At 38.7% G+C, this 13,581-nt stretch overlaps 1 protein-coding gene and 1 pseudogene across 5 annotated transcripts in view; one reads left to right on the top strand and one right to left on the bottom strand.

Moving 5' to 3' along the window:
• Positions 1-13,581, top strand: part of FAR2 (fatty acyl-CoA reductase 2) — a 168,598-nt gene that overhangs the window by 45,148 nt on the left and 109,869 nt on the right. The window lies entirely within an intron of this gene.
• LOC145545699 (large ribosomal subunit protein eL32 pseudogene) overlaps positions 13,359-13,581 on the bottom strand; it is a 29,536-nt pseudogene continuing 29,313 nt past the window's right edge.

Genomic DNA, 13,581 nt, shown 5'->3' with positions numbered 1-13,581 from the left:
CCCTTGTTCTAGATATTTTAGAATCACTCACTTTACTCTGACTGTATAAACTAGCCGTTCAGTCTCCCATCCTGATTCTAGCATAATGTTGAGTTGTTACACTGAGCTTTGAATACAATGAAGACAATTTCAGACATCACTAATTCTCATCTGACTATGAATCTGTATTTGATGTCTTTATTTTCCTGCTATGTGTATAATAAAAAATCATTTATACCCCTGCATTTAAAATTTATCCGATGTTTACATTGTTGTTTTATTTTGGTAGTTTCCATAAAAATGCATCCCTCAGCTTTGGTTGAGGCTTATTGGTTTTGGCCCTTAAGTTTTAGTTATTTCCTACTTTGAGTTCTTTTACTATATGATGTGTGTGTGTGTGTGTGTGTGCGCGCGCATGCAAGTGCTCGCTCAGTAGCTCAGTCATGTCCAAATCTTTGTGACCCCCATGAACTGTAGCCAGCCAGGTTCATCTGTCCATGGAAATTTTCCAGGCAAGAATACTGGAGTGGGTTGACATTTCCTAATCCAGGGGCTCTTTCTGACCCGTGGATCAAACCTGCATCTCTGACATGTCCTTCATTGGCCGGAGGATTCTTTACCACTGTGCTACCTGGGAAGCACCTTGCTGCGTGGTCAACACTCTTAAATTTTCTGATGTATTGTTGTTTTTGCTTAGTCACTAAGTCGTGTTTGACTCTTTTGCAATCTCGTAGACTGTAGCCCACTAGTCTCTTTTGTCCATAGGATTTTCCAGGAAAGAAAAATAAAGTGGATGCCATTTCCTTCTCCAGGGAGCTTCCTGACCCTGGAGTCGAACCCACATCTCCTGCATTGCAGGCAGATTCTTTACTGCTGAGCCACCAGTGAAGCCTTTCTGACTTATGCTATAGCATAAAAACAGCCTTCCAAGAATGGTTTATCATAAATATTTCTCCATAAAAGTATAGAGATGAATTTATAATGCCACTGGCTGAAATGGACAACAATTTCAGGATGAATGTGGCTGAAACCATCACCACTGAAAAATGAGGCCAACTTTTTTGAAGGGCTTTCAACAGTAGAACTTAAATGAGATGCTTTTGAAATCTTAATGTGAATAAACACACCAAAACAAATGCAACATAATAGCCAAAAGTTTTCAAAGACAGAAAGGCCTAGAGCCTGCTGAAGAAATGTTTCCTCTGGCTGTGGATACTCTGGGTTGCTACACGTGTTAAGTGGCTAAGCTACAATTGCTATGGGAACTGAAACTTGACCTTTGATATATTTACATATTTACCCCTAACATTGAATTAACAAGCTTTTGAATTTACCCTGTGTTTGTAAGTGGCTTTGTTTTAGGCTTTCAAGGAGATTAACTTGAAAAGATCCTTTAGGAGGTTGAAAGCAGAAAGCTTGATTGCTTTCAGTCTCATTCACTGCTAGCATCAGAGTTTGCTTCTCTAGAACCAGTGTGTTAATGATGCTTTTTGAGGATAGGCAATGAATTCTCATATAGAGAGTACTCCTTGCTTAGCTATTTGTGCTGGTTGATTAAAACTTTGTCTTCACATCCTCTAAGCAGGTAGATTTTCTGTGGTTTGTCAGAAAGCAAGAGAAGAAAAGCAATAGTTCAGTGAGTAGCCATAAATGAGAAATAACCATCATTAATTCTTTCACCTTCTTCATTACATCAAATTCAAATATGGGTGTGTCAATGCACTACTGTAATTTCTACTATTGTTTCGTTGTTGTGCTTCTACAAGTTAAATCAATTAAGCTATTCTTTATGATTATGCAGATTTGAATATTCTGTGTAAATATAAACCGTTAGGCTTATGAAGCCCCTACAAGATTTCAGAGTACCAAAACTCAAAAGGACTCACATAGACAAACTTGGAAATGAGAGGAATTGACATTTATGAAGCACTTCCTGTTCTGGGCTGTATGGTGGACGCTTTATATATGCAATCTCATTTAATCCTCACTAAATTCTCCAAAGGACAGATGAGGTTGATGAACTTTCCCCAGTCCCACAGTTAGTTACTAATTATTTGAACCTAACTCTGGATAACTCTAGAATACTAGAATTCTTTTTTTAAAAAACTGTTTTTGCAGATTTCTAGATCAGCAAATAGTTGTTACATTTTTATCAAATAGCTCAAAGTTTCCATAAAATATCCCATGAAATTTTGACTTTGGTATTTTCAAAAACATTTGGAAATACTGAAATTACCATCTGGATATACTTCAGGAGTGAAGTCCATTTTTATCAGATTTTAATGAATTAATGAAATATAAGGGTCTGGTCAGAATAAAGTAAAAATGAAAGTGGAAATGAAAGCAAGAGAGAGTTGAAATAAAGGCCTTGGTTCCTTCAGTGGCATTTTTCTCCCATTTATATACATTCCTGTAAGTTGGTGTCTACCTTGCAGATACCAAGAGCTTTTTGTTTTTGTTTCTGTTTGATAACAAAGGGATTAAAATGCTGATATTTCTATTATGCAACTTTTCACATGAGCAGTTATAGTACAGGGTCAAAATCTGACTGCAATGCCTTTTTATTTTTTTATTTATTATTTTTTTTGACATATAGTTGATATTTATTTATTTATTTTTAATAAATTTATTTATTTTAGTTGGAGGCTAATTGCTTTACAATATTGTAATAGTTTTTGCCATACATTGACATGAATCAGCCATGGGTTTACATGTGTTCCCCTTCCTGGACCCCCCACCTACCTCCCTCCCTATCCCATCCCTCTGGGTCATCCCATTGCCCCGGCCCTGAGCCTTTGTCTCATGCATCGAACATGGGATGGTGTTCTGTTTCACATATGATAATATACATGTTTCAATGCTATTCTCCCAGAACGTCCCACCCTCACCTTCTCCCTCAGAGTCCATAAAATTGTTCTATGCATCTGTGTCTCTTATTCTGTCTCGCATATAGGGTTATCGTTACCATCTTTCAAATTCCATATATATGCATTAGTATACTGTATTGTTGTTTTTCTTTCTGGCTTACTTCACTCTGTATAATGGGCTCCAGTTTCATCCATCTCAGTAGAACCGATTCAAATGTATTTTTTTTTAATGGCTGAGTAATATTCCATTGTGTATATGTACCACAGCTTCCTTATCCATTCGTCTGCTGATGGACATCTAGGTTGCTTCCATGTCCTGGCTATTGTAAACAGTGCTGCGATGAACATTGGGGTACACGCGTCTCTTTCAATTCTGGTTTCTTCGGTGTGTATGCCCATCAGTGGGATTGCTGGGTCATACGGCAGTTCTATTCCCAGTTTTTTAAGGAATCTCCACACTGTTCTCCATAGTGGTTGTACTAGTTTGCATTCCCACCAACAGTGTAAGAGGGTTCCCTTTTCTCCACACCCTCTCCAGCATTTATTGCTTGTAGACTTTTGGATAGCAGCCATTCTGACTGGTGTGAAATGATACCTCGTGGTTTTGATTTGCATTTCTCTGATAATGAGTGATGTTGAGCATCTTTTCATGTGTTTGTTAGCCATCTGTATGTCTTCTTTGGAGAAATGTCTGTTTAGTTCTTTGGCCCATTTTTTGATTGGGTCGTTTATTTTTCGGGAATTCAGCTGCAGAAGTTGCTTGTATATTTTTGAGATTAATTGTTTGTCTGTTGCTTCGTTTGCTATTATTTTCTCCCATTCTGAAGGCTGTCTTTTCACCTTGCTTATAGTTTCCTTTGTTGTGCAAAAGCTTTTAATTTTAATTAGGTCCCATTTGTTTATTTTTGCTTTTATTTCCAATATTCTGGGAGGTGGGTCTTGGAGGATCCTGCTGTGATTTATGTCGGAGAGTGTTTTGGCCACAGCAATCAGAGCTGAAAAAGAAATAAAAGGAATACAGATAGGAAAAGAAGAAGTAAAACTCTCACTGTTTGCAGATGACATGATCCTCTACATAGAAAACCCTAAAGACTCTACTAGAAAATTACTAGAGTTAATCAATGAATATAGTAAAGTTGCAGGATATAAAATTAACACACAGAAATCCCTTGCATTCCTATACTCCAATAATGAGAAAACAGAAAGAGAAATTAAGGAAACAATACCATTCACCATTGCAACAAAAAGAATAAAATACTTAGGAATATATCTACCTAAAGAAACAAAAGACATATATAGAAAACTATAAAACACTGATGAAAGAATCAAAGAGGACACAAACAGATGGAGAAATATACCGTGTTCATGGATTGGAAGAATTAATATAGTGAAAATGAGTATACTACCCAAAGCAATCTATAGATTCAATGCAATCCCTATCAAGCTACCAATGGTATTTTTCACAGAACTAGAACAAATCATCTCACAATTTGTATGGAAATATAAGAAACCTCGAATAGCCAAAGCAATCTTGAGGAAGAAGAATGGAACTGGAGGAATCAACCTGCCTGACTTCAGGCTCTACTACAAAGCCACAGTCATCAAGACAGTATGGTACTGGCACAAAGATAGAAATATAGATCAATGGAACAAAATAGAAAGCCCAGAGATAAACCCACGCACCTATGGACACCTTATCTTCGACAAAGGAGGCAAGAATATGCAATGGAGAAAAGACAATCTCTTTAACAATTGGTGCTGGGAAAACTGGTCAACCACTTGTAAAAGAATGAAACTAGAACACTTCCTAACACCATACACAAAAATAAACTCAAAATGGATTAAAGATCTAAACGTAAGACCAGAAACTATAAAACTCCTAGAGGAAAACATAGGCAAAACACTCTCCGACATAAATCACTGCAATGCCTTTTTAAAGCACAGTAAAGAGTTTTAATAGGAAATGTAATAGAGCCAGATTATTCTGGGTTGTAATACAAGGCTTAGCAGGTCTACTTTCTTTTGCCTGCTCCATTTAAGTTACCTACTGCCCCCTGCAGGCATTTAAGTTTTCCTCCCATAAAATAGAATTGTTCCTTCAAATGAAATGTGCTTTATTTCTTAGAGGAATAAAATTGTGTTTCCTTACAATAAATAAAATAAAAAGAGAAATTGTATTGTAGTGATTTGTTGGAGGGGTTACCAGATCCCAAAGACTAACCTTCAGCTTCTCAGTTTCTGAAACTGAGTTGTAATATCATTTTAACATTGATTAGATTCAATGGAATGAATTTCTAGCATATAAACTCATAAGAAATTGATCTATGAACTAGAATCCCTGTTTATTATGTTTCTAGTGGATGCAGGCTTTTTCCTATGTACTAAAATTTTTATGTCTTCATTGCAAGGAAACCTCCTTCCAGTATCTTGGTGACTGGATGCTATAGCCAGCCCAAGGAGTTGAGATGAATCCCCACTCAAAATTTGATTTGGATTTCCAAACTGATCATCACACACACACACATACACACACACCAAGAATGTATGGAAAGGTTTATTATTCCCTTAATGAAGCTTTCTGGGGAGAGCAGTACAGGTCTCTCAAGCTGATCTGAAATGTCTTGAAAAAACTGTGAAAGGAGGGAGACCAGCTTTGAGTTTTTGTGGTGGTTAGGGGCTGAGGCTGGAGTGAGGGCTTTAGTGCATGATTTACACTTACTGTTGGTGACAAAGCACCTAGGCTTTCTTATCAGCATGCCCAGATGAGAGACAGAAGGGGAAGAGGGAGGGATAAGGCATAAAAGACATCTGTATTCAAACATGAAGCAGACTGTTATGTTAGGTCCAAACAAAGATTGTTTAGTGAACATGGAATTAGTGCAACATGCAGTGAATACTTGTGAAACGGATTATACAAAATGAGGCAGTGAAGTCTAAGCAGAATCTTGTCCCACAACAGCACAAGCCCTTCTGGCTTCTGTAATGTCAGGCTTTTATGTCTCTATCTTTTGATCACTGTTGGGAGGAAAAAAAATCCACGAATTCTTGTTCTTTCCTTCTGTTCATATTTTCCCTGAAAACATTCTTTGATATTAGAAAATTTGGTAAGCTTTTTTTTTTTTTTTTTTTTTTATGTGAGAGTTCTATTCTTTTTGGACTGTGGAGGGTAAATTCTCATCTAAGATACATGTGAATGCAGGATGCATCCTCTATGACACACCCTTATAGAACTGATGTGAAAAGCAAAAAAAAAAAAAAAACCTGAAGAAATAAAAGAAGTTGGAGTGTCTTTTTTTTTTTTTTAATAAATTTATTTATTTTAGTTGGGGGCTAATTACTTTACAATATTGTAGTAGTTTTTGCCATACATTGACATGAATCAGCCATGGGTTTACATGTGTTCCCCTTCCTGGACCCCCCCCAGTCCTTCTTGATTTTTTAGCCTGAGATTCAACTTACCTTTTTGATGATTTCTTCAGATCAATAAATTTCATCTTTTGTGGAGATAAGCTATTTTAACTCATAGTATTTTAAGAAAATTTTACTGTTCACTATCTACAATCACTTTCAATTATTTTTCTAAGCTGGATGATAGCAAATCTTCTATTGTTTATCAAGTCTCATCTTTTATCCAGAACACTTATTCTTCCAGACCTTATTCTTCCATATCATCATTTAAAAGGAAAATAATATGAATAAGGTGGCATATTGGTCATAGCAGAGAAAATTGCTATAAATGATGGTTTAATGGATGGATAGGACAGTAGCAAAGTTGAGATCGGTTCTGAATGACTGTGGACAACAGTTCTGTGTCTCTGCTGAGGAGAGATCAAAAGAATATACACAGAATATTCAGAATACACCTGAAAAAATGAGGAGGATTGGGAGAAAACCTTTTAAAAGTTTATTTTTAAATTTTCTTATAAGAAGGATAAACTACCTTCTATGCTTGCAATAGTCTAGGTCGGTGATTCTTGATCTACTTGGAGTCATAAGTCTGTGGGAGAGCTGATGAAAATACTTGATGGAGAGAAAAATCCACGTGAAGCAACATTTATTTGCCTTGGACCTACAATGTAAACTGTTATTCCATACTAACCTTATCCTGCATGGTAGATTAAAAAATATGTTACAAAGGAAAAGAATTTGTTTCATAAGCTACTGAATCTGCAGTGTTTCCTTACTGGCTGGCTTGTTTGTTTAGAGTTTACAGTTTGTCTCTGAACCTGGCTTTGTGTTTTGTTACTCAACTATTACCCCATTTATGGAACTGAAATATGAGATGCACAGTCTTAGATTTTTATGACTGTGTTGAAGATAAAATAGCTCTTTAACCAGGATCAGATATTCTCATAATAATAGCAACCTTTGATTGAATGGTTACTATGTACCAGACACAGTACAAAGCATAATCTCATGTAATCCTCCAACAACTTTTGATGTGAGTATTAATCCCATCTCTTTGATGGGTAAAAATGAAACTTAGAAGGTTTAATAATTTTCCTAAGCATTTATTGAGCATCCCTTGAATGTCTGATACTGTAGAGGAATATACAAATTAAGCAAAACATAGACTCAGTAAACTTTTAAAATTAAAAGTTTTCTTTTAACTAACTGCATTTTATTCATTTTTTTCTTTTTTATTTTTTTATTGATCGATAATTGAAGGAAGGTTATGGCCAACCTAGATAGCATATTTAAAAGCAGAGACATTACTTTGCCAACAAAAGTCCGTCTAGTCAAGGCTATGGTTTTTCCAGTGGTCATGTATGGATGTGAGAGTTGGATGGTGAAGAAAGCTGAGCGCCACAGAATTGATGCTTTTGAACTGTGGTGTTGGAGAAGACTCTTGAGAGGCCCTTGTACTGCAAGGAGATCCAATCAATCCATCCTAAAGGAGATCAATCCTGGGTATTCATTGGAAGGACTGATGTTGAAGCTGAAACTCCAATACTTTGGCCACCTCATGCGAAGAGTTGACTCATTGGAAAAGACCCTGATGCTGGGTAGGATTGGGGGCAGGAGGAGAAGGGGACGACAGAGGATGAGATGGTTGGATGGCATCACTGACTCAATGGACATGGGTTTGTGTAGACTCCGGGTGTTGGTGATGGACAGAGAGGCCTGGCGTGCTGTGATTCATGGGGTCGCAAAGAGTCAGACACGACTGAGTGACTGAACTGAACTGAATTGCTTTACAGAATTTTGTTGTTTTCTGTCAACCCTCAACATGAATCTTCCATAGGTATACAAATATCCCCTCCCTTTTGATCCTCCCTGCCATCTCCCTCCCCATCCCACCCCTCTAGGTTGATACAGAGCCCCTGTTTGAGTTTCCTGAGCCATACAGCAAATTCCCATTGGCTATCTATTTTACATATGGTAATATAAGTTTCCATGTTACTCTTTCCATGCATCTCACCCTCTCCTCCCCTCTCCCCTAAGTACATTTTAAAATATCTGTGTTTGAAATTATGACATGCAGTTGCCAGCCTTATGGTTTAATTAAACTCAAACTAATGGTGTGGACAGTCAACTTCTTCTAAAACTCTATGGGTGTTCATTTAAATGATATATTCCATCATAAGGCTCTGTTGATGGCATTCAAACAGAGTTGTTGAATTTGAAACAAAATAAAATCTCTGACTTAATGCAAGATAATTTTTACAAGCCCCCAATTCATCTCCCTTGTTTGTACATATAGGAAGTAATTGATACAGCATAATTGTGTTGAAAAACAGACATTACTCAGCCAACATTACCCTGCTGGTCCCTATAGTCAAGGCTATGGTCTTTCCAGTGGTCACATGTGGTTGTGAGAGCGGAACCATAAAGAAGGCAGAGCGACAAAGAATTGATGCCTTTGAACTGTGGTGCTGGAGAAGACTCCTGAGAGTCCCTTGGACAGCAGGGAGATCAAACCAGTCATTCTTAAGGGAAATTAACCTTGAATACTCATTGGGAGGACTGATGATGAAGCTGAAGCTCCAGTATTTTGGTCTCCTGATGCAAATAGCCGACTCCTTGGAAAAGTCCCTGATGCTGGGAAAGTTTGAGGACAGAAGGAGAAGAAGGCATCAGAGGATGAGATGGCTGGATGATATCACCAATGCAGTGGGTATGAACTTAGGCAAACTTCGGGAGATGGTGAGGGACAGGGAGGCCTGGCGTGCTGCAGTCCAGGGGGTTGCAAAGAGTCAGATACGACTGGGTGACTAAACAACAACCACAATGGTGACATTAAATGTACTTCAAATAAGGAAGCTGTGGTACATATACACAATGGAATATTACTCAGCCATTAAAAAAATACATTTGAATCGGTTCTACTGAGATGGATGAAACTGGAGCCCATTATACAGAGTGAAGTAAGCCAGAAAGAAAAACACCAATACAGTATACTAATGCATATATATGGAATTTGATAGATGGTAACGATAACCCTATATGCGAGACAGAATAAGAGACACAGATGCATAGAACAATTTTATGGACTCTGAGGGAGAAGGTGAGGGTGGGACGTTCTGGGAGAATAGCATTGAAACATGTATATTATCATATGTGAAACAGAACACCATTCCATGTTCGATGCATGAGACAAAGGCTCAGGGCCGGGGCAATGGGATGACCCAGAGGGATAGGATGGGGAGGGAGGTGGGTGAGGGGTCCAGGAAGGGGAACACATGTAAACTCATGGCTGATTCATGTCTATGTATGGCAAAAACTATTACAATATTGTAAAGTAATTAGCCCCCAACTAAAATAAATAAATTTATTTAAAAAAAAACAAAAGATGTTACATTGCTGCCTCTTTATAGCTGTGAACATCTATGTACTTTCAAAATAACAAACTTTTTAAAAAAATAAAAGAACGCTTAGAGAGTTTTCTATTTATGTTTCAGTTCAGTTCAGTCACTCAGTCATGTTCAACTCTTTGCAACCTCATGGACTACAGCACACCAGGCTTCTCTGTCCACCACAACTCCCGGAGCTTGCTCAAACTCATGTCCATCAAGTCAGTGATGCCATCCAACCATCTTATCCTCTGTCGGCCCTTTCTCCTCCTGCCTTCAATCTTTCCCAGCATCAGGGTCTTTTCCAATGAGTCAGTTGTTCACCATCTGATGCTTCACCAGCTTCAGCTTCAGCATCAGTCCTTCCAGTGAATATTCAGGACTGATTTCCTTTAGGATTGACTGGTTGGATCTCCTTGCTGTCCAAGGAACTCTCAAGAGTCTTCAACACCACAGTTCAAAAGCATCAGTTCTTTGGTGCTCAGCTTTCTTTGTAGTCCAACCCTCAGATCCATACATAACTGGAAAAACAATAGCTTTGACTAGATGGACCTTTGTTGGCAAAGTAATGTCTCTGCTTTTTAATATGCTGTCTAGGTTGGTCATAGCTTTTCTTCCAAGGAGCAAGTGTCTTTTAATTTCATGGCTGCAGTCACCATCTGCAGTGATTTATGCTTACTGTTTTGAAATAGCATTGTGTAAAGACAATTTGGATTCTTTCCCATTATTCTTTTACATTTGAATATCATAGCACCTTTCCTTTAGGTATTATCACCAATATCTATCTAGCTTTGATACAGGTTTTAGAGTATTCGTGCTTTGTAGTAATTTGTCTTCTTTTGAAGATTTCAAAAAAAAACAAAACTGAAGCATAAAAATGTTAAGTGTCTTTGTGAAATAATGATACAATCAATTCTGCACTTCTACCTACTTGGTTATAAAAGCTGAGTGATTTTGAAATCTAAAGATAATGGACTGTATTACAGCCACGATTTTCTTTCCTACCTCTTTATGTGCCTCACCTTTCCTGATCTTTCAGAATAATTTGAAGTTCATAACATCCTCCCTTTCGTTTCTCTTTGACCTATGTATTCACGCATCTACTTGTCAAACAATTATTCTGAGTAGCAAACACTAGAGATACAAAGATAAAGTCATATCCCCTTTCTCAAGGTACTTAAATTCTAAGGGAAAGACAGATTCAGAAACTATTGAAAAGTCCACTGGTAAATACGCTGAAGTTCCAGGCAACACCATTGACCCAATCTGAGGGGTTGATCTGGGCCTGTAAAGGAAGCCAAAAATAATGTGTATGACTAAAGTGTCTGATATGTTAGGATAAGTGGTAGAAGTTGAAAATGGAATAGCATGTCAGGATCAGCTCACTTATAGTGCCTTGTTATATACCACAATTGAGAATTCAAATTTCATTGTGAATCACATTAACAGAATATAAAAACTGAAGAAGCTTCAGTGAGAGTGACCTGATAATACACACAAAGATCCCACTGGAAGCTAGGTGGAGGCACAATGTACCAGATTAACAGAAAAGGTGACAGGGAATTGGAGGGGACCATTGAGGTCCCAAGGGGCTTTACAGATGGCTCAGTGGTAAAGAATCCAACTGCCAGTGCAGGAGACATGGGTTCAATCCCTGGGTCTGGAAGATCCCCTGGAGGAGGGCAAACCACTCCAGTATTCTTGCCTGGAGAATCCCATGGACAGAGGAGCCTGGCAGGGTACAGTCCATAGAACCAGAAGGAGTCAGACACAACTGAACATACACACACACATCTAATATGAAAGCTTGATGTTAATAGCCAAAAAGCACATGAATAATTCTGAACATCTTTAGTTGTTAGGTAAATTCAAATTGGGCTTCCCTGGTGGCTCAGTGTTAAAGAATCCACCTGTCAATGCAGGAGATGTGGGTTCCATCCCTGGGTCAGGAAGATACCCTAGAGAAGGAAATGGCATCCCACTCCAGTATTCTTGCCTGAGAAATCCCATGGACAGAGGAGCCTGGTGAGCTAACAGTCCGTGGGGTTGCAAAAAGAGTCAGACATGACTGAGTAAATGAGCACAGCACACGCTGAGGTCCCAAACAGCTGCACTGAGAATGTAGCAGGGACATACATGAAAGAGGTTAATTGAGACAAAATCTCCAGGATTCATAGATTGATGTTTTGTGGGGAGTAAGTGACATAGAGATAATTCTCACATTCTGGCTTGAGTTATGAAGTGGGTGGTGGTTCGGTTAATCAGGATTGAGAATCAATTCATCTTTTTAATCTGTTGTGTTTTTGGTGCCACTGAACCATCGGAGGTGAACTGTGTAAAACCCAATTAGAGATGAGTCTAGTGCTCGGCAGAGAAGTCTGGTTGTAGATAATATAATGATTTAAGACTGTATAGGTGGTGGTTGAAGCTGTATGTATGAATGAGGTCATCAATTTCTATATGAAAAATGAAAACTGCAAAGGGCCTAGGGTCTCCCCCAAGGAAGTACTGCAAACTCAAAATCAAAATGCAAACTCAGATCTATCTGGTCCAAAGTCTATATTTGATGCCTTCTGAAAATCATCTCATGGTTACAGTTTATTTTCTCCAAGTAAAACATGGGTGGGCATTTTGGTGCACACAGATGATAAAGACAGAACATTTGAGACCATTCAAGGAGCTATTTGTATTCCCAAATGAACATTTGTTTATTTAGCTGATAAATATATTGGTGATCAATACTCTTGACAACTTCATTTATTTTGAAAGTGAAAGAAAGTGGAAGTGAAAGTTGCTCAGTCATGTCCGACTCTTTGCGACCCCACGGACTGTCCATGGAATTCTCCAGGCTAGAATACTGGAGTGGGTAGTCTTTCCCTTCTCCAGGGGATCTTCCCAACCCAGGGATCGAACCCAGGTCTCCTGCATTGCAGGCAGCTTCTTTACCAGCTGAGCCACAAAGGAAGCCCAAGAATACTAGAGTGGGTAGCCTATCCCTTCTCCAGTGGATCTTCCCGACCCAGGAATCGCACCGGGTCTCCTGCATTGCAGGCAGATTCTTTACCAACTGAACTATGAGGGAAGCCCTCATTTATTTTCTTACAATCAAAAACCAAGTTCTAACATGAGCTATCCATAACCTTCTAGTGAAACAGTGATCCCAAATCCATTCTAGATAAATCTTCATGGAAAATCTGAAAAGCATAAGAAAGATATCTCAGTAATATTTTTCCAGAAAGTGGATGCTCTTTTGGTTAAATTATACATTGCTGTTGCTAAGTTGCTTCAGTCGTGTCCGACTCTGTGCGACCCCATAGACGGCAGCCCACCGGGCTCCACCGTCCCTGGGATTCTCCAGGCAAGAATACTGGAGTGGGTTGCCATTTCCTTCTCCAGTGCATGAAAGGGAAAAGTGAAAGTGAAGTCGCTCAGTTGAGTCCGACTCTTAGCGACCCCATGGACAAATTATACATTAGACCCTGAGAATTTGTGGAGACAGATAGTATGAATGACTCTGTAGTTCATTTCAAAGATGACTTTTGAAGAAAGAACTGATACATGATATTCAGTACTCTACAGAGAAGAGAAATACTTAACAAAATTTAATGTTGCTGAAGTTTTGGCCTAAAGCTGTGGCCTTTGGTTTGTATGACATTTTATTCTGATAAGCCAGGAATCTCCTTTTTTTTTTTTTTTTTTGCCGAGTTTTATGGTGTTATCAACATAAACAAAATTGTGCAGGAGCCCTCTCTTCATTTTCTTTGCTGCGCAGCCTGGCGTTGGGATTGCTGAGTCTAATGGCCAGTTGCTGCTGCTGCTGCTGCTAAGTCGCTTCAGTCGTGTCTGACTCTGTGCGACCCCATAGACGGCAGCCCACCGGGCTCCCCCATCCCTGGGATTCTCCAGGCAAGAATACTGGAGTGGGTTGCCATCTCCTTCTC

This window comes from Giraffa tippelskirchi, chromosome 4 (genome assembly GCF_054371585.1).
Source record: "Giraffa tippelskirchi isolate mGirTip1 chromosome 4, T2T-mGirTip1v1.2.pri, whole genome shotgun sequence".
Taxonomy (NCBI): Eukaryota; Metazoa; Chordata; class Mammalia; order Artiodactyla; family Giraffidae; genus Giraffa; species Giraffa tippelskirchi.
This window is presented reverse-complemented; position numbering and strand designations above follow the sequence as displayed.